Below are 20,102 nucleotides of genomic sequence, written 5' to 3' on the forward strand. Positions count from 1 at the left end.
ACGAACGAGATCTGATTCGGTGAAGGCCGAGCGAAGGCGTGGCTCCCATTGGTTGCCTGTGCTCCAGCACGTTGGCTCATTTTATGGTAAACTTGAAAATTTACATTATATTTACTAAGATATGATAAATAATTTTCTTTTTTGACATGCTTTTTCTTCAGATAAATAAGTGCTCTTTGAGAAATATTTCAAACAAATGTTCTCTGATGGAATAAATGCCCTGCCTTTTAAAAAGTATGTACCTACTTGAGAATTAACACTGTCGCTTTAAAAAGTTTATATCCAGTAGGACTTGACTTATAGTTTTTATACAGGTAGTTCGAGAAGAAGCTCATCTTGGACTTGTGACGAATGAAGATGCTTTGGAACAAGTTACTGTATATGCCTCCCAAACAGTAGAATGTAGTTATTTACAAAAAAAATCAATGCCGTTGGTCTACTATTGAACTGAAAGGTTGAAAAACAACATCAACCTAGATGCTCCCAAACAGTAGAATGTAGTTATTTACAAAAAAAATCAATGCCGTTGGTCTACTATTGAACTGAAAGGTTGAAAAACAACATCAACCTAGATGCTTCATGCTGAACATAAAACTTGGAAATTAAATCTTCTTGTCACTGTAGGTAGAGTGACATTCAACTCCCTAAATTTGAAAATAAAAATTTGGAAATCGTGCAAATATCTAATCTGTTTGTAGGGACAAGCTGATAATTTAGAACCAGCTCGTTACATTCTCCAAACAGACTAATTTTCTCCACAATGCAACTGTGACAATAGAATGGTTTTTACTGAAGAAAGGATTGACTTCATGAAGGTTCTCAATAAGGCGCTCGGTCTGTTGATCAGAACTCATTGTGCAAAGATAATTCGCATTATTATATAAGCAACTAATAAAATGAGTAGTATTACTTTCAAACTGAATGGCCTACCACTGTGCTCTAATTCATTCTTCCTGTAAGCTTTTCCAATAAAGCCACAGGTTTACTCTGTGAATACTGAACTTGTAATCAAGTGGAAGAGTATAAGCTTAGAGAAACAATAGCGTAAGTAGATATCCCATGGTTTAGGGCGTTTATGTCGCAATTTTACTGTGAACTCAAGCCGATCATTGTCGATTTTTACTTTTTTGTTGGGGTGAGAGTATATGAACAATATGAGAGACTGCCAGCGTTACACAGCTTCACGGGAAAGAATTACGTGGACTATCAGCTTGAGATAACAGTAAAAGTTGCGACATAAACGCCTTATACCATGGCATATCTACTTATGCTATTTACTTCATGGTATAAGTATGATTTTGTCAACCTTCAATCAACTAGTAACATTTTTATTTATAGTAAGCAATAATAACATTTATTCAGTGAAATTGGAAGTGTGTTTTATGCAACCCCTTCAATAGAAAATCAAGGCAGCATTAAAAAATAATAATATTTGGAACTATCCCAGTTATTTTTAATTTGAATCGGAATTTTTTATCTGGAATTTAATGTTATAAGTAAAAGTTGAGCTTTAGTTTACTGGGTATCAGTTGTAATCACGAGCGAATTCTCAGATAATAGTAATTCATCTAAACTGATTAAACAGTCCAAAAAATATAATAATTCACTTCTGAATATCCATAGTGATTGTTCGATATTCTTACCAGTAATGCCCAAGATAATACTAGATAATTGATTCTTTCTTAACTGGAATGTACACAAACCTGCAATAAAATAAAGCATTATATTAGTTTATTGTTGAAACTTATAATGATGCTATCGTTTCAATAAAGACACTCTAACGTTGTTTTAATAATCTTATTCAATTCATACTTCATTGATTGTAGCACTCACTGTATAGTATCATGCTAATTAAAAAAAAACGTTCTTGATCAATAAGATTTTAAAGCACATCCCAAGCTGTACTTGAATATTTTATGATTTTTTGTATGTTTATTTGTTCACAAGATTATCCTCAGCTAAATGAAAGTTTAATTAACTGACTACGGTCGTCTGTACACGATTTTTCCGTTTTCATGTAACAGCTCTTGTAATCAATCTACGTGCTGCAGCTAGGACTAAATAGTGATATAACTTCGTGTGAAAATGATTCAATGATACGGTCGAACAATTAAGACCAAATACGAACTCTATGCTATTATTTAAGTTTTAAGTAAACTAAGTACTTCCGTGGACAAAGGTTGACTGATAAAAGAAAACAAGAGATTGAAACTGCGAGAGATTGGACTTTATCTCCAAATTTCTGGGAAAATTCGATCAAATACATCAGATGTATTAGATGTATTATCCAGATGTGAATAAGATTCTTATCTCCCATCAGAGATTCATTTTTGCAAGCATTGCATAATGTAGGCCTATACTTACATTTACACCTACATTTACACTTACATTTACACTTACATATACACTTACATTTACTGGAATCGATAAAATTGTTATTTTTTCTAGACTGAGTTATGTATGTGTTAATCTGCTCTCATTTATTGTTTGCTCTCAATGTGTGGAGAAATTATTATTTGATGACAATTTTTTGGCAATCTATCGTTTTTGCAAGCAACTAATGAATATATATGAAAAACCGAAGCCATAGAATTTAGTGTTCACTATATTATTTCGTACAATATTATAACTGGAGATATTCATAACGTATCAAAAAGTAAATTATTAAGCTATCCACTTGTATTCCGGTGTAATCCACATAATCCACAAGAAATTTATATTCATATTTCAATGATAAAAACCCATTCCTTTAATATTCCAATAACGAATCTCAAAGCTGAAGTATAAAGAGGACTGTTCACTTTGTGTGCGTGAGAGTAGGCCATTCTCCTTCAAATTTAATGTTTCAATGCTCAACAGGGCTGAGAATTAAACCAACAACAATGAGTAAAAACATTGAAATTGAACCTTTACAAAATCAGCGATGCAGATTGATTTACGATATTCAAAAGCCTTCAACCTCTCTAGAAGTGTGGTATTACATTAATACAATAAAACTCGTCCTATTTCATTCATAATTTTTGTTAAGCGAAAGCATGCATGAAAATATGTCTCCTATGGATATGAAGAGTTCTACAAGATTACTTATTGGCTCGAATTTTCAGCCAATTTTAAATCGACAGGTTTGCTCTTATTCCGTTTTCATGAGTCCAATAACTATTTTAATATGTATTATTGGAAATTTGGAATTTCAACTAAGTAGTTTCGGTTCAATCAATCTTTCTTCAACAGGAAGAAAACTTTTTGATTTTTCTCTCAGAATTTTGTAGCTTTTCATTTCCGACTCAAAAAGTCAAACATTCTAGTTTACTTTTTGAAAATTATTCAAGTACCTATGTAATTATGTTCTAGAGGAAACAAGCGCGTATCTTACCATGTTGTTGGAATTAACGCTCATCGCTCACATTACTTGGCAATCGAGCTATCTATTATTGAAGAGAACGTTTAGCAAATTCTCTTGCATTGACAGAATCGTAATGCCACATTCAGAAGGTCTGAAATCATGCTAGACTTTTATAGGAGAACATTCATCTTCTAATATTAACCCTTCTCTTAGGCGGGTTCATAATATGACCGGACATTATATCTGATAATAAAAGTTCTGTGTACTGTAACCCAGATAAACCTCTCACCATTCTACCTTTCACTGCAGTATTCAGTGCAGTGCATTTACAATTATTATTATCTCTTGTTAGCTGTGTAGGCAAGGTACCAGCAACACTAATTCTCCTTCTTGAGAGCTACTTGTGGTTGAGTACTCTCCATACATCAGGGATTTCAAGTCTCTCCAGAGCAAAATTACAGGATGATTCTTAATTACTCTTGGGTTACGCTTATTGTATTACAGTTTCAACATCATTAATACCTAAGGGTATCCTTGAATATTATGCTTCCCAAGATATCCCAAGACTGCTCAAGATATTTCAAATACATTGGAAAGATTATTATGTACTGTATTCAAAATTGATTCAATACATGATATAATTATGAGAAATTCACCTTTTATGTGTAATGATATATAAATTGCATATGATGTGCAAAGCAAAAAAAAAATTATAAGTGCAAAAGGAAAACTAGTCACTAGTTTTATATGTATTTGTATTTTTTACAGCATTTTGTACGTTTATAAAATTTATTCCATTCATACTGTGTTAATCATGCTATCTGTAAATTGATTTCTTTTGCAATAAATAAATTTCAATGATATATCTGGGAGTCAGCATTATTTTGAACATTGTCTTTTCAACTTATTAGGATAAATAGCCCTTTTTTTGCTAATCGAATATCCAACTCATTTTCTAAAACATTTTTGTGTTTCATTGCAATCTGCAATGGGTTAGTGGATCATGTCAAATGAAGTAGAGTCTACGAGTAATTGAAGGATGTATTAATCAGGCCAACTTGGTGATTTATGACTTCGACTACTGGGTCCTTCCTCCCAATGAAAAGTGGTTTCCTATTGAGCAGAAGGATATATCAATCATGAAATATGATGTTTCTCTTCAGCTCTGTAGTAGGTTATTTCACCAAGTGGAAAGTTTTATTGAATATCGTATGTATGAAACCAAATATCGGGGACCGAGCTTCGCTCTGGAGTACAAAAGCATAAAAAATGTATTACGGAAGAAGAAACGATAATAACATTCGTTCAGAAATGTTCTATCTAATCACAGTAAATTGAGATTAATTCCCAGAGGAATACAAAAATTTCCCTCACAAAGGCCCAGTTGCACAAAAGCCGGTTAAATTTTAATCCTGATTAACTTCACGTGAACCAAATCAGATAAGACCATTTCAAAAAGATGGATCTACTGGAATTAATCAGGATTGAAAATGACCCGGCTTTTTTACAACCGGCACTAAGTACCTGATTGAATGATTACAAAAGTTCAACAGCTGAGTCATAATTTTGACACAGTCCCACACACATGAACTCGCTCACTCACTCACTTCCATCACCAACAGACGACGAAATAATTATTATCATCTGTTTTTCCAAGGATTAATAATAATTATCCTTTTAATGTCCTTCAGCGAGTTTTCCCAGGGATGAGACCTAGTGCAATCGAATCTTTATATTATAAACCTACTATGTTCTGAATTTCGTGAGAATCGTTAGAGCCGTTTTCGAGATCCGGTGAAATACAAACATATAAACATCTAAACATATAAACAGAAGTTGCTCGTTTAATAGTATAGGATACCCAAACGAGTAGTATAGAGCAGGTAGTCAAATGAAAAAATCTGGTGTGGTACACTCACACAACTTTCCTTGCTCATATTCGAAACTACGATCAGACTTTTGTATATGTGTATATATAATTGTTTTCAGAGTACTTTTTCCTTTGTGTAAATTGTGAAATTCAATGATTTTTTTAGTCGTCATTTTTTTTAAAGTCGTCAAAACAGCTGTTCTACAGATGAAATATCTCGACTATGTGTTCTTTTTATGAACTGCTCTACCTACCTACCTCTTGCACGAGAAGGAGGTTACAAAGTCCATTTCTCAAAGGATGGGGTGGACCCCCTATTAGTTTCCCAGAAAGAAGACTCATGCCAGTTAATAGAGCTGATAAATAACTATACAGAGTATGAATTTGAAAAAAATCGGTCAAGTTATTTTGAAAAAACCGTGAAAAACATGGTTTTTTAGTAATTATCCGCCATTTTTCTCAAGAATATTACGGAGCTCCTGCAATTTTCCAAGGAAAAAACTCATGTCATTTGATAGGACTTATGAATAGCTACCCATGGCTTGAATTTGAAGAAAATCGTTAGAGCCGTTTTCGAGAAAACCGTGAAAAACCTGGTTTTGGTCATTATCCGCCATTTTTCTCAAGAATATTACGGAGCTCATGGAATTTTCCCAGAAATGAGACTCATGCCAGTTGATAGTGCTTATGAATATCTATCCATGGTATGAATTTGAAGTAAATCGTTAGAGCAGTTTTCGAGAAAACGGTGAAAAACATGGATTTTTAGTCATTATCCGCCATTTTTCTCAAGAATATTACGGAGCTCCTGAAATTTTCCCAGAAATGAAACTTATGCCAGTTGATAGGGCTTAAAAATAGCTATCCATGGTATAAATTTGAAGAAAATCGTTGGAGCCGTTTTCGAGAAAACCGTGAAAAACATGGTTTTTTAGTCATTTTCCGCCATTTTTCTCAAGAATATTACGGAGCTCCTGAAATTTTCCCAGAAATGAGACTTATGCTAGTTGATAGGGCTTATAAATAGCTATCCATGATATAAATTTGAAGAAAATCGTTAGAGCCATTTTCGAGAAAAACGTGAAAAACATGGTTTCTTAGTAATTATCCGCCATCTTGAATTGAATTTTATTGAATTTCTTATTGTCGGGTCCTCATGGTATAGGGACCTTAAGTTTAAAATTTCAAGTCGATCGGTTAATTAGGAATGGAGTTATCGTGTTCACAGACATACACACACACACACACACACCACACACACACACACACACACACACACATACACACACACACATACACACACACAGACGACCAATACCCAAAAATCATGTTTTTGGACTCAGGGGACCTTGAAACGTATAGAAAACTTGAAATTGGGGTACCTTAATTTTTTTTGGAAAGCAATACTTTCCTTACCTATGGTAGTAGGGCAAGGAAAGTAAAAAGGAAATACAAGGAAAGGCCATAGAAGGTCAGGCCAAAAAGTATTATTATAATAACTCATGATTTTTTTAAAATTACATACCGAATTCTCTCTTAGTTAATTCTGCTTATACAATTTCATGGGCTCAGGGTGTTTCATTCTTGCTACAAAAATATCCAACGATTCTCCACCATTTCGGAGATCTCTCAAGTTACCCAATTATTAAATATAATTATAATTATTATACAGTTCTCAAGTTACCTACTGTTATCATTTAAGTTTTGTCTCCCACTTGCTTCAATTCTTATACCTTGTATTGAACTCTATGTCAACTAAACTTCCATGTCCTTTGATTGAATACTATCTTTTTGATATAAAAATACTTCACATTAGCTAATAGACCAGAGAACTCTTCATTCTCAGAAATAATTTTAACTTGTAGTGAGAAATCAGACTCCATGAGCCTGTCACTCTCGTTGTAAAGGTGACCATTTCAAGAACAGAACTCCAAATAAAAAAATAAAATTTATGAATGTGAAAAATGTAAACCCTCCTAACGCTGTAGGTCCACTCATATATCCACGCACAAGCCCAGAACTCATGTTGGCATCAACTCAGCAAAATATAAGTGTACGGAAGTTTTTCTATGAAGGCATAATATTCATTTTGCAAGCCATACATAGGTGTGGTACTTGTAACTCCTTGTAGACTCAGTATAGATAGTAGATTAGTAAGATAGTGGAGCAGAAGAGTTAGTTTGTGTTATCTTTCTTTGGATGAAGCTAAAGCTTGGTTTGTACTTGTTGAGACGCTTGTTTCCATTAGTGTGGTTGTGAACGAAACCGGATGTGTATCTTTGATCTTGCAATAAGAAAGCCAGGTGAAGAATAGACCAGATAGTGAACAGAGTACTGAGTACGGACTTCAGTGGTGTACATTCATTTTTTACTATCAGTATTTCGTATAAATACAACCAACTCTTTCTGTTTGATCAATGCTGACAGTTTTAAGTGAATCTCACTCAATGTGGTCTGCTAAATAATGAACAAGTTCGCTGTTCTTTCCCAACGTTGAAGTCACTTTCGTACTCTCAGCATGTGTTTCTATAAGGAGCAGGCTTAAATTGTGGGTTGCTTGTCGTTGTTTCGTTGTTTAGAGAGTCGAGTTTAGTGCAGGTATTAGGCTCAAGTTGAATGCAGAAAACAAAAACTCTTGAAAGAAATTGAAAGAGGAGAATTTGAAAAGTTATAGAAGAGAAAGAAGGTGTAAAATAGAGTTAGGACACTATATGATATAATCACGAGAAAAGAGGAGTGATCACGAGTGCATAGGCACTGCGAATTTTAACATTGACCCAAATGCACGGTCTCGGTTTAAACCAGGATAAGCTTTTTGTTCAAACCCGGAATGAAACACATCATGAAAAATGCATCCAAACCTTTATTGTAATCGTTGATTAGCGTTAAACGTAGATGGTGCATATTGTCCTTCAAAAAGTTTACAAGTATGTAATATAATACAGTATAATACATATAATACCTAACAATATCTTACGTTAGGATTGATTGATTGATTGGAGTAATTTATAATTTGTAGGTATTACAGTAAGTTTTGTTGTAAAGATTCTTGTTTATATAGGAAGTTTATATATTTTTCCCAAATATACCTCTGGTATCCTGTCAATTAATACTACAATAAAGTGAAAACTTGAAAACATCTGTTCGGTTACAGTTACCTACTAAGGCAATATATAGAAACCTATTTCGATTAGAAACTAAATTAGAATATGCTATCCATCATGAAACCATTATTCTCTTGTGTAATAAGTGACTCATCACCAACTGTAGACTACAGTATGTATAATTTGTATATTGCATATGACAAAAAACTGTGGGTGACGTGTGTAGTAGAAAACCTACGTTTTTTTCTTCAAAGGACATGAGGCGTTGTCTAGCACGCTACATCATGTTCAGCACATCAAACTGTCAGCATTGTTTGAATGACAATCATTAAAATTATTTATGAGGAATTCTGACAGTTTAAAGTGAGTCTCATTATTCACGATACACTAAAGTTAGGCGTGAGAAATTGGACCTTCTCTGAGAGAAAAAAGCAACACAAGATGACATCCGGTGTCAACACACCTGGTCCAGTAAAAACTGATCTGGGAGTCTCAAATTCAATTACACAAGATTATTATTTCGTAGCTTTTAATTCATTATCTGATGATAATCGTTCGGGATGTCTCAGATCTGCGAGGTTTCAAATTGTCTAGTATATGGACATAACCTGAAAGGTTCTGGTTTTAGAAGTTCCTGGTTGAAAGGTTTTGAAGGTGAAAGGGAAGTTGGGGAGTAAGACAAATAACGAAAACTTGAAATACTTGCACTACTGAGATATCGCACATATGACAGTAAGACACCCAATCGTTCGTTTTCAAATTTTTACACATTTAGTCTGCAGTAGTAGAATGAAAATGAGAAGTAAATAATTAGTTTCAATCTCTGAAAAATACACCAAACTATAGCCATCAGACAGGGTTGACAATGGAAGTAGAATCACAAACTAACCAATAAGAGAGATCAGCTATTTCGTCGTCATGACACCAGCCAATGTTAAGTAAGGGAGCTAAGTAAGAGACAATCCAACCAATAGTCAGCTAACCACTGAGAAATCAGCTGCTTTTTCATCGTCTTAACAACAGTATGGAATTGAGTAAGAGAGAATTAAACTAATAACAATCTTATCAATAGATAGTAGCAACTATGTTGATTTGACTACAGCTACGGAGAGTTGAGTGAAAAATAATTATCCGATCACAAGCTACCCAATGACAAAGAAGAAACAGTGCTGTAATGGGCACAACCAATAAGGAGATGAGTGTATGAGAATTCAAACAATTTAATCTTAAATAATTAAATTCATAACTTATTCAGATACATTCTAAATGAATTAAAAAAAAAAATAGAATGTATGTTTCTTTCCAGTAGGGTATGCGTAGTTTGTCTGCTCCAAAAGTATTTATTGTCTAGATTACTCATCTAATTAGAATAGAAGATGCAGAAGTAAGAGAAGCCAATTTTCTATTTTTTTTTTTTTTTTTTTTTTGTATATTGCAGGGTTGATAGATTGGCTGTAAATAGATAGACTGTAACTAGAACTTCGATAATAAAATTATTGCATTGCAATACTACAGTAAGACATTCATGTGAAAATAGAAATATAATGTCAACTGTTTACAACATCTGTCACTATCGATAACTGTATATTAAGATTGTATTCTTATATACTATAGGCATGTTACGTGTAAAACCAATTTTATCACATGAGAATCAGCAATGCTTTCAATGAGTTTCAATACCCTTAATAAAAAATTAAAAAGGTAACTTTTTGTAATTCTATCCCATTTGAGTTAAGCAGCTTGTATATTATAAAATCATTGTAATCTTCCTCGACTTTCAATACTTTGGATGAAATTGTTGATAATATACATTTTTCTTATAGATCACTCAAAGTTCTGGCTCACAATATACAATCTAGTTTATGGTTGGAATTTTAATATGATAGGAAAAATACACACAAAAAGTAATAATATGAAACAAAGTTCCAAAATTAGGAGTGATGATGAGTTCATGTCTATGATTTGATAATGAGTGGGAATGTGATAATTGATATCTCTAGAATATTGTTAGATAATAATATTAGCGGTAGAAGTAGAACATGTTAATATATTTTGTTGGTAGAGAATCCAATAATAATATCATAAGATAATGCTTTCCATTACTTGAACGTAAATGACTGGGAGAGGATCAAAAATAGAATAGTGCGTAAGATTTACTACATCGGAATGCACCGTCTGAAAGTATAGTTTAAAATTTATTACCTGTAATCATTAATTTCAACACATATTCTCGAGTACTATTATCATTACTAATTTCACTTTCAACAAATCATCAATCGCAAGTCATTATCTAAGATGCTTTCACCAAGGTCATTCTGGTACAGTATTATGAAGTGGATCAACTGCCAGTCAAAGACCGACCAAAGAATGATGTTTGTGGTCTTGCATCAGAGAGTATTGAGAGCGTCAATGATCCTTGATATGGTACATGTGGTTAAGTTAAGAACGTAACTCATTATGTTATTAGCTGTTACATCGTTTCTGATTGTTGAATGAATGTGATATCCTTCTTACTTCATCAAGCTTATTTTGATGATGATTGAATATTTTGGCTTCTTCCCCTAAATTTATTATTTATGTTCATTTAAATTTATTTGATGTTGTGATTGTGTAAATAAAATGTAATTGAATAAAATTAGTACAGTAGTTACTACAGTAAATGGATCATTAAGATTACCTGGTACTAATATCATAATCTTTTAAGTCCAATTTTTTCAAGGTAAAGAATAAGAATAATAATAATACTGTATTAATTATATTAGAATAGATTACATAGGCAAAGTTTGAAAAATTGATGAGTTTGAAAAATTCCAGGAAAATTCCCTTTCTGTGATCATTTATCATTGAAAAATATATAATTTAATATTTAGATTTGTGTCTATTGAGGTACATAAATTATTGCATAATAATACCTTAAATACGTGTTATGGTATTTGGTTTTGGTATGTTGTAATAAAAACTGTCGTGATGGAATTTTCTAAATTTATTACAGATAATTGATTAATAAGTACTTTTATCATTGCTTGGAAACGTTCTCTCAAATGTAATGGTAGCTAAAGATTAGATCAGTAATGAACATTAACCGTGAGAAACGATTGAATAGACTCTATTGATAGGATCAACCAATGTACGATGTTACCATAACACTCTAGTAATTTGAATCATCGAATAAGAGGAGTCTAATCCATTATCCATTCCATTCACTTATGTAAGGTGATTGGACACTTTATTAACAAACCAGCGTATTTGGCGGCATAGAAACAATTTCTCTTTTTATTTGATGCTATAAATGGCTGCAAGGTACGCTTGGAATCGTTATCAACTAATGAGAATTACCATTTGGAGTTGAAATAACTTTTCTTATGAAGGATGTTTAATCTACACTTCTGATGTTGAGACCTTCTTGATTGGAAATGATTTTGTTAGGAAGATATAGAAAATACTCCCATATTTGTCTACATAAAAAAATTTCCAGGCAGGAAAAACTTTTAAGAATTAATTATTTTGAATTTAAAATTACTTCCATTTCCACTCGATGAAATAATTTCAAAAAATTATTGAATGAATGAAATAGGGTAGAATAAATATAGAAATGGAAAGAGCTGATTGATCCATGATATACCCAGATGAGTGGCTGTATCTTTAAAAGATTATAAACTGTCCAATCTAAGTACGCCATTTTGAACAAATTAGAATTATTCTTCTAATTGTTGGTTCAACGATTCTAATTTGTTCCTGATACCAACCAAAACTAGCAACCATTAGGGAATGCTTCGCTAGGACAGTTCTTGGAATAGTTCATGAGTTTAACATACATTTGAAAGGCATCTTCAGATAGTGAATGAGAAGATTTAAAATAATCGCTACATCTTATGTAGACCTATGAACTAGTTTCAGTTTCATCTTATTATTTACTCTCCAGAAGAAGATTTTTTATTTAAACATTCATTTGATTTCAAGATACTGATAAAGGCGAGGTGTGAATGAATACTGGAGACCAAATTGGTGAAATAAGAGAGTGGGACTACACGATAATTTTGAAAAATGTTGTACCCTAATTCTAAATTCTTCTAGATTTCCAGATATTTTATACAGTAGCACAGTGAACGTTGAATAGCAGCTGCAACATGTTGTTTTGTCGTCAAACTTCATTTCCCGTAAGATTTTCGTGAGGATAAACATGATTTGCGTGTTCTACACATAATAAAGAACTAACAAAAAACATAATCTATTATGAGATGTGTGTTACATATTTTCGCACCGACTAATCTCGACGAGAATAAAAGCAATGTACATGTAATAATGCGTAACTGAACATAACAGGTCTTAGTGAAATGGCAACAAGGTGTTAACTGTTAACAATGAGTGATCTCCTTTCAGTCTTGCGCGCGCAGTAATATGAATACCATTCATTACGCATTTACGAGATGCAATTGCAAAAAGGAAAGTAATTTCCGTAATTACGGGACCGCTTTAATCTTGGTAACTGTTGTGGGAATGCGGCCAGCAAAACAACATGACTAATTTATCCTTGACATTCAATTTTTTTCAAGAAAAGTCATTCAAAAGTTTAATGTTCATTTGTCTGTCATTTTTGACTCGATTCACGCCGTTTTCACTTTTTGCAATATCCAGACAAGCAAGTTATTATTACTTTCAAATAAGGCTTCCTTACTGCTTTCTACTAGACAATTTGAAAAACAGTTGACACAGACTTTTTATTACAGTGGACCTGCATTATTTTCCGACACCGTGTCTCTCTATTATTAATAGGTTAGTTAATAATATATGTATTGTACAAAATTATTAATTTTTTAAAGACGGATTGGTGGTTTCAGAATCTGAAATACGTGTATAAACTGTTTATTTAAAAAAATGTTTAAAATCTCTCATTGAAATTTTTATTACAATGAAATATAGTTATAATCCAAGATAGAATAACTATTTTAATACTATTTTAATTGCTTACGAATATTATTATTATTGTGTATATTCCTATACAGTATCATAAATATTTGGGACTCTTTGGGAGGAATATTTCATAAGATATACTCATGAAATAGAATGGAAATTTATGACATCTTTATTCAAAGACTGGTTTCGTGGAATCAAAACCATTGAACATGAGCGTGAGTGTGATTCACAATCCCTTCTTGGCAAAATTTATTTATAAGGTAGCGAGCCGTAGATGAACCTGCTCAGCTTAAGATTATTTATTAAATCGAATTGAAGATCATGGGAATGCTGGAAAAATCTTTCAAAACGATCATCTTAATTCCTCATTTCATCAATTACAAGTTTTTCTTAGTTCGATTATTTTTCCATTTACGCATTCTTGGCAGTTTTATCTATTTATCACATTGTGTAGGCCACAATAATGAGGAAAGGCACAAAAGGTTCATGCCCATAACTGTCTCATTTCCAATTTAAGTTATACAGGAAAAAAGTTTTTCTTGAAATAAGGCACGCTGCTTTATTAATTATCATTTTAAAAACTCATTTTCCAATACCTTCTTTTAATTAAATTGGTTTTAATAAAACTTTAAAAGTTTATTAAAAGCAGTGTTATTCATAAAGAATGGTGACCGTTTGCAATGAATATGCTATATGAGAATATAGAATACTATGAACCACTAGTATGTAATAAGATTAGTAGTTTACAAGAAGCATTGCAAAGAGTCTTGGAATTAAATGTACCTACTGAATATCTGTAGGTACGGAATATCTGTTTCAATTGATTTTTTATTCATCCACAAGTAAATAAATAACGTATTTTAATTTTTCAAGCCAAAAATATACACCACATATCCTCTTGTTAACAAGAAAATCCCACTTTCAATTTTCAATACCGACACAGGTAGAAACAAAATGGGGCCTTCTGAATATTTTATAGTTTCAATCAAAGTTTTATTCATTTATTCAACAACTAGTGATAAAAGTAACCTATTTTTCAGATATTTTTAATTCAAATGCACCTTCTAACACATCCAGTTACAAGAAATCTCCACTTTCAATTTCAATTTTTAATAGCCACTCAGCTTACCACACCAGTAATTTCATTTTTTACCCAGAGGAAGACGTTAGTAAATTTCAAGCTAACCTTTTTTCGACTCCAAATCACAATTGTCCGGTAGAAACAGTACTGAGGACACGCACACTAATCAACACACGTTAACAACGGAAACGAATTGCAATGTGGTCGCCTAGGACCCGATTCACACTACACTCTGACCACCTCACCACCTCACTTCTGATTGCTGACTGCCGACGATCCAAGCACCGGCTTCTGGCCCGCCCGCTCGAGAAAGCAGGACAGAACCACTCTCAGACAAGGATAACTAATCTTCTCTCCTCACACATACCTTCTCCTATATTGAGTACTTCTTTTACCTTTGAGGCATCTGCTAAGCCTCCTCTCCGTACATCTTCTACAAGAATCTTGTACTTCTGAGCATCAGCTGTTACTTCTCCTTTTCATACATCTTCTCACATATGAATCTTACACTTCTTCACTCTTCCTGTCCCTCCTTTGTCTCCGTCTGCTAAGTCGTTTCTTCAACATCTTCTCCTCTTGTAGTTCTTCAACCTTTGTTATCATCTGCTACTTCTCCAATCCATATTATTCTTATTCTTCCCTTTATGTTCTATTATTCACACTTTTTGTTAGCTTTTGTAATCTTTCTTTTTTATCTCTTGAACTTCTTCAATCGTTCTGTTTTTCTTCTATTGCATCAGTTTCTTCCATTCCTTTCCATGTTTAATTCTTCCTTTTGTTTTCTCTTTCTCTCAATATTCTTTATTTTTTCGTTATTCTTATCGTTTTCATTTGTTACTCTTCATGACTCTAGTTGAATCTTCCAAGTCTCATTTCCATGAGCCTTCTCCTAAGTGACTTTGTACATCTGCAATTCTACTTTATATTTTCCAGCTTCTATTACCTCTCCTTTCAGATTCTCACTTTTTTGTTACCTCTGCCTTTTAAAATTCTTATGTTCATTTTTTATGAATTCATCGTTTGTCATGTGTTATTATAATTTTCATTTTCAACAATGCAGTTGCTTCTACTGCCTCTCAGCCTCTGCATTGCCAGCATCTGTTACTCCTCCTATTTATATATTCTTAATTTTCCCGTTAGGTTCCTTTTCCAACTAGAGCTCTTATTTTTCTCCTTTGTGATCACCATTTCTTGTTATTGTTACTCCGTCTACCTCTCCAACGACTCTATCAATCTGTTTCTTCTTCACGCATATTTTCACTTTTTCCTCTGCTCCTCTTTCTCCTAATCTCCTCTCTTTTTATCTTCATATCTTGTGATTCTTGAACCATTCTGACTCTCCTTCACTGACTCCACTTCTCCCTTCCATATTTTCAATTTCCTCTCTTGTTATCTTCATGTGTAAGATGTGCTTGTTTTTCTTATCTTCCTTCTTCAATCGTTGGTTTGTCTTACATCAATAATTCTTCATTTTTCTATATGTTTCATATTTCTTACATCCTCATTTAGTTACTTTCACTTCTTCGTTACATGAAGAGTGATAAATATGATTTTCATAAAGCATTGATACAAATAAACTTACATTTCAAAACGAAAATTCCTCCAAAAATCTCTCATTTATTTTCTTATTCAATATCTTTTTACTGAGTTCTTTTTGATGTCTTACTGTTTTCTCCCCTCTAAAATCTTTTTTCCCACACCTGATTTTTCCGATTTTTTTACTCATTTTTATTCAAATTTTAATCAATTTTCGATAGTTCTTTCTAAATTTTCCCTCTATTTTAAACCTGACTGTCCTCATTTGTCGTGGAATTTTCCTGAATCTTTGTCCATCTCCTTTTTCTTTTTATCTAACACTTCTCAATTCTCTCCTCTCCTCCCTCATAATTTTACTCCAAAAGCTCCAACATACATAATTTATTGATGCCTTCTTGATTTTTTTCTACAACCCTGAAGCAATGAACTTGTCAAAAATAATTCTTTCTTATTATTTGATTCTTCTCCATCTTCTATGAAAGCATTATTTATAAAATGCACAATAAATCCTGCTGCTTTTTTTCCTGTCAGAGCGGTCATTTTATCAAACTTCAATCCTTTTGTCTCACTCTAGAAGCAATTTATTCGCGCTGCAGTAAATCTCGCGGTATCTTCGCCATAAATTTCGTTTTTGCACGAGTGCATGGCTTCTTCAATAAGAAGAGTAAAACAAAAATAAATATCTCAAGTCATGAAAGTCTGCTCTCAGAAAACTACAATAGGTGCTTCACAGAACCTCCAATAAGTAAGAAACCATGTACTGAATATTGTATGAGGAATTCAGACTTCACTGCACCTGCATTTTCTTGGAGAATATTCTGATTTATATTTTGAATCCCAGCTGAACATGTTTAAAGGTTTTATCCTTCTAAGTTTGCAAAACCTGAAGTTATTGCACATAACTTCTACTACATAAAAGTAATAAGTTGAACGATGGACGTAAATCGTCTCAAATGACGTGAATCCTTAATTTAAAAAATTATAAACACATAACAAAAACATAGATTCATTAAAGTTTAATAATTCATGTGTCTCCTGAAGTTCTGCTATCCAGTAATGGGATTTATGTTATTTTATATTAAATTTCCATAATTCTCTATGTTCCTCTTCTTCCATTCTCAGGTTTTCTTTTTCATTACACATATTCTCAATAAATATGTTTGAATTATCTATTTCCGCTTCATTTTTAATTTTTCTTTCAACCCTAATACTGTATTATATATTTGTACGCTACTCGACACGATCGCGCATTATTTTCATTAGATAAATCTCAAGAGCAGACGATACAACATTACAAAGCATTCACCACGTTGATCTTGTATTGACATTGTGAAAATGTATTGACATTCAATGTTCCAACGAAATTCCTCATTACAATTCACAATACATTTATTAAATGAATCAAATTAAAATCAAATAAAATTTACATAAACTATTACAAAGCTATTACATAATAATAATAATCAATATTACTAATTATTAAATTCAATACCTGAACAATGGATTACAACAACATCCTGTGGTCAAGAATATAATAAAGGCAATCAAGCATTAAATTGCAAAATGTTTGAAATTAACGGAAATCCACTTCCTATTTCTCCTATTCCTATTTTTGGATTAGTTCAAAAACATTTGCAAATTCAACTTTCTGTGTGCCGTATTAAAAATGATGCCGTATTTTGGTGGATATCATTATTGAATGAAGAATTAAAATACTTGAAGCTGCCACAATTACTCGTTTATCAAATTGTTCTTGATTATTGTCCCATTATAAATCTCCATTATTGTGATATTCATTTCAAACTATCAGCACTCCTTATAGATAGCATGAAGGCTTTTCATCGAATAATGCAGACAGTTTTAAATCTATCTTGCTATAGTGAATTTGCATAAATCTCAAGCAAATAATATAAGCACACAGAATATAAAGTATTTTATAACAGAATAAATTCGTCGATACAGTCTTTCTAACAAGGGTTAAGATTTCAACAAATTATCAACAGTACCTACAAGTGATAATTCATGAAAAGCAATATGTTAGTGTACAATATTGCTAGTCAATTCTGTTTTCCATTTAGACCTCAAAATGTCAGCATTCAACAGTATTCTTATTCATAATGAGAATCAACAGATATTCTGCAAAGTATTAAATAAATGTTGGGAAGGGATAATATTGACGGTGTCTGGTAGTTGACGGTGTAACATCAATCAGTTTAACCAGTTACGTGATTGAGGGCCGCCACGACAACTTAAAATGAATGATTATCCCGTTTATTGATGATAGTTGAACATCTTTGAGAAATCATTAACTAAACGCCAATAACCAGTTGGGCCACACGACTGACTCGCATACGCAGTTCAAGCTTTCTCTCAGCTCCTTACTATCTCGTATTATATCCAATATTTTTCACCTTGTGTCTCCGGGTTAAGCATTCTCTAATAACAAGTCGAAATGTGTCCCAATGACTGTGTGGTCCCGTTTTCTTGTTTTCTCTCCTGCCAAAGTTGATATTCCAATTTAGTTCACTTTCTACGAAATGTTGAGCTAATTGCAGCCGCTGATGGATTGCAAAGTGCCTTTTCCTCGAAAATTTAATTCGCCTTTTAAATACTTGTAAATCGTATTTGATTAAGAGCGAAAGTTTTCGTTTTGGAGAATCTAGAGTAGCTCGGATATTCTTTGGAACAGTGTAGCCTTGTATCTCATTCAGCGGTATCGTTCAAATAATAATAATTATTGTATGTTCTAATAGCAGAATAGATAATAATGTTTATTGATCTTACTGTCCAATATTATTTTTATTATAATTAAGTATTGATGTTGTTAGGACTGAGAAAGAATCTATCAAGTCGACTGACAGCCTAAAAATATCCCTCCCAGTTTGACAGAACTATAGAAAAATCGGAACTAGGATACATTTTTGAAAGTAACATTTCCTATAGAAGGAGAAACTGAGAGTTCATGTACCTCGAATGATTCAATTATGATTGAATTTTTGACTATTTAAATAGAGAGGTGTTCTTATTGTTAGATTGGTAATCAATAATTATTACAATAAAGACTTTAAATGGAAACAGAGAAATGAGAATAGCGTCCAATGAGTTCATTCACGATGGTTGAAGGAAAAGTGCACGAATTGTTCCTTCCTGGGGAGCAGATAGCAAAGTATCAGTGTCCTGACTTCGTGACCTCCGTTAGTCATTCAACCTGTTGCACCCTTCGTGACTTTGTCAAGGTCACGAGGTAATTGTACGGCTCTGCTGGAATTGGTTCAGTTACCATTTGAATGTCAGTATTCTAACTTCCTAGTGTAGTATTCCTTATTTTTAAGTAGCTTGTTTTTGTTTGGTTTGTACAATTCAATGGGACAAAAATTGATTCATTATAGTCACATTATTATAATTACTGAGAGATTTATTTTATTATCAAATATGGAAGATAGATACTTTTTACACCCAGCTGGTACAAACGATGAACTCTGATTGATGGAGCTGTTTTCAGATATGTTTGGTTGTTGTAGAATTGTTCCTTAATGAAATTGAAACACAATAATATATTGTCTTTTCTAATTGCATAGTGCTATTGGCACTAAATTAAGTTTATGATGTCATGCGATCATGATGACTTTCATATCGACATAATCAATGCATTTTAGAAATATTCCTACTGAGGGATCTGCAGAGATAGCAATAATAGTTGATATTCAATGAGAATTATAGAATAGGATAATTAAAATTGCCGATTCAGGCTGAATAAGGATACAGGTTGCTGATAAGAGGATGGATTCGTCTATAGTTATTATACCAGTATTTTTTGATCATTGACAACTGAAGAATATAAAAGAATATATGGCAAAATAATGCGATTATCAAATTATCATATTACAAATTTGATTTTAAAAATTTTATATGAATTATAAAAAATTAAATAGAGATTCCAAGTGTATGGAAAAATGATGAGCAAGATGAAAGAGTGAAGATTGAAAATACTAGAAGGATGAGAGAAACAGACACGAGAGGTAAATACCAGGATGTAAATGAAGCCGTGTGTAAATTGGAAGGAAAGAATAACATTTGCATTGATAGCTTCACTTAGCATCCAACTCCAAATATTTCTCCTGAAAATTATGCCACTTCACACATCACATTCTCTATTTGCTTCAAAATGCATGGTAATGTGAAATCCATTGCAGTACAGTAAATATGAATTCCAAATGGAAAGTCATATTACACGATCTACATTTTTGTTCTCAG

The 20,102-nt window shown here is 32.6% G+C and overlaps 1 protein-coding gene across 4 annotated transcripts in view; it reads right to left on the minus strand.

The window, feature by feature from the left end:
* The window catches only part of LOC111055304, a 41,979-nt gene extending 27,390 nt beyond the window's left edge, over positions 1–14,589 (minus strand). For all 4 annotated transcript variants that reach the window (XM_039422515.1, XM_039422513.1, XM_039422514.1 and 1 more), the window contains exon 1: positions 14,418–14,589. The gene's annotated coding sequence lies outside the window, so the exon portion shown is untranslated. The remainder of the gene's footprint in view (positions 1–14,417) is intronic.
* Between the last annotated feature and the right edge of the window lie 5,513 nt (positions 14,590–20,102).

This window comes from Nilaparvata lugens, chromosome 2 (assembly GCF_014356525.2).
Source record: "Nilaparvata lugens isolate BPH chromosome 2, ASM1435652v1, whole genome shotgun sequence".
In the NCBI taxonomy this organism is placed as follows: domain Eukaryota; kingdom Metazoa; phylum Arthropoda; class Insecta; order Hemiptera; family Delphacidae; genus Nilaparvata; species Nilaparvata lugens.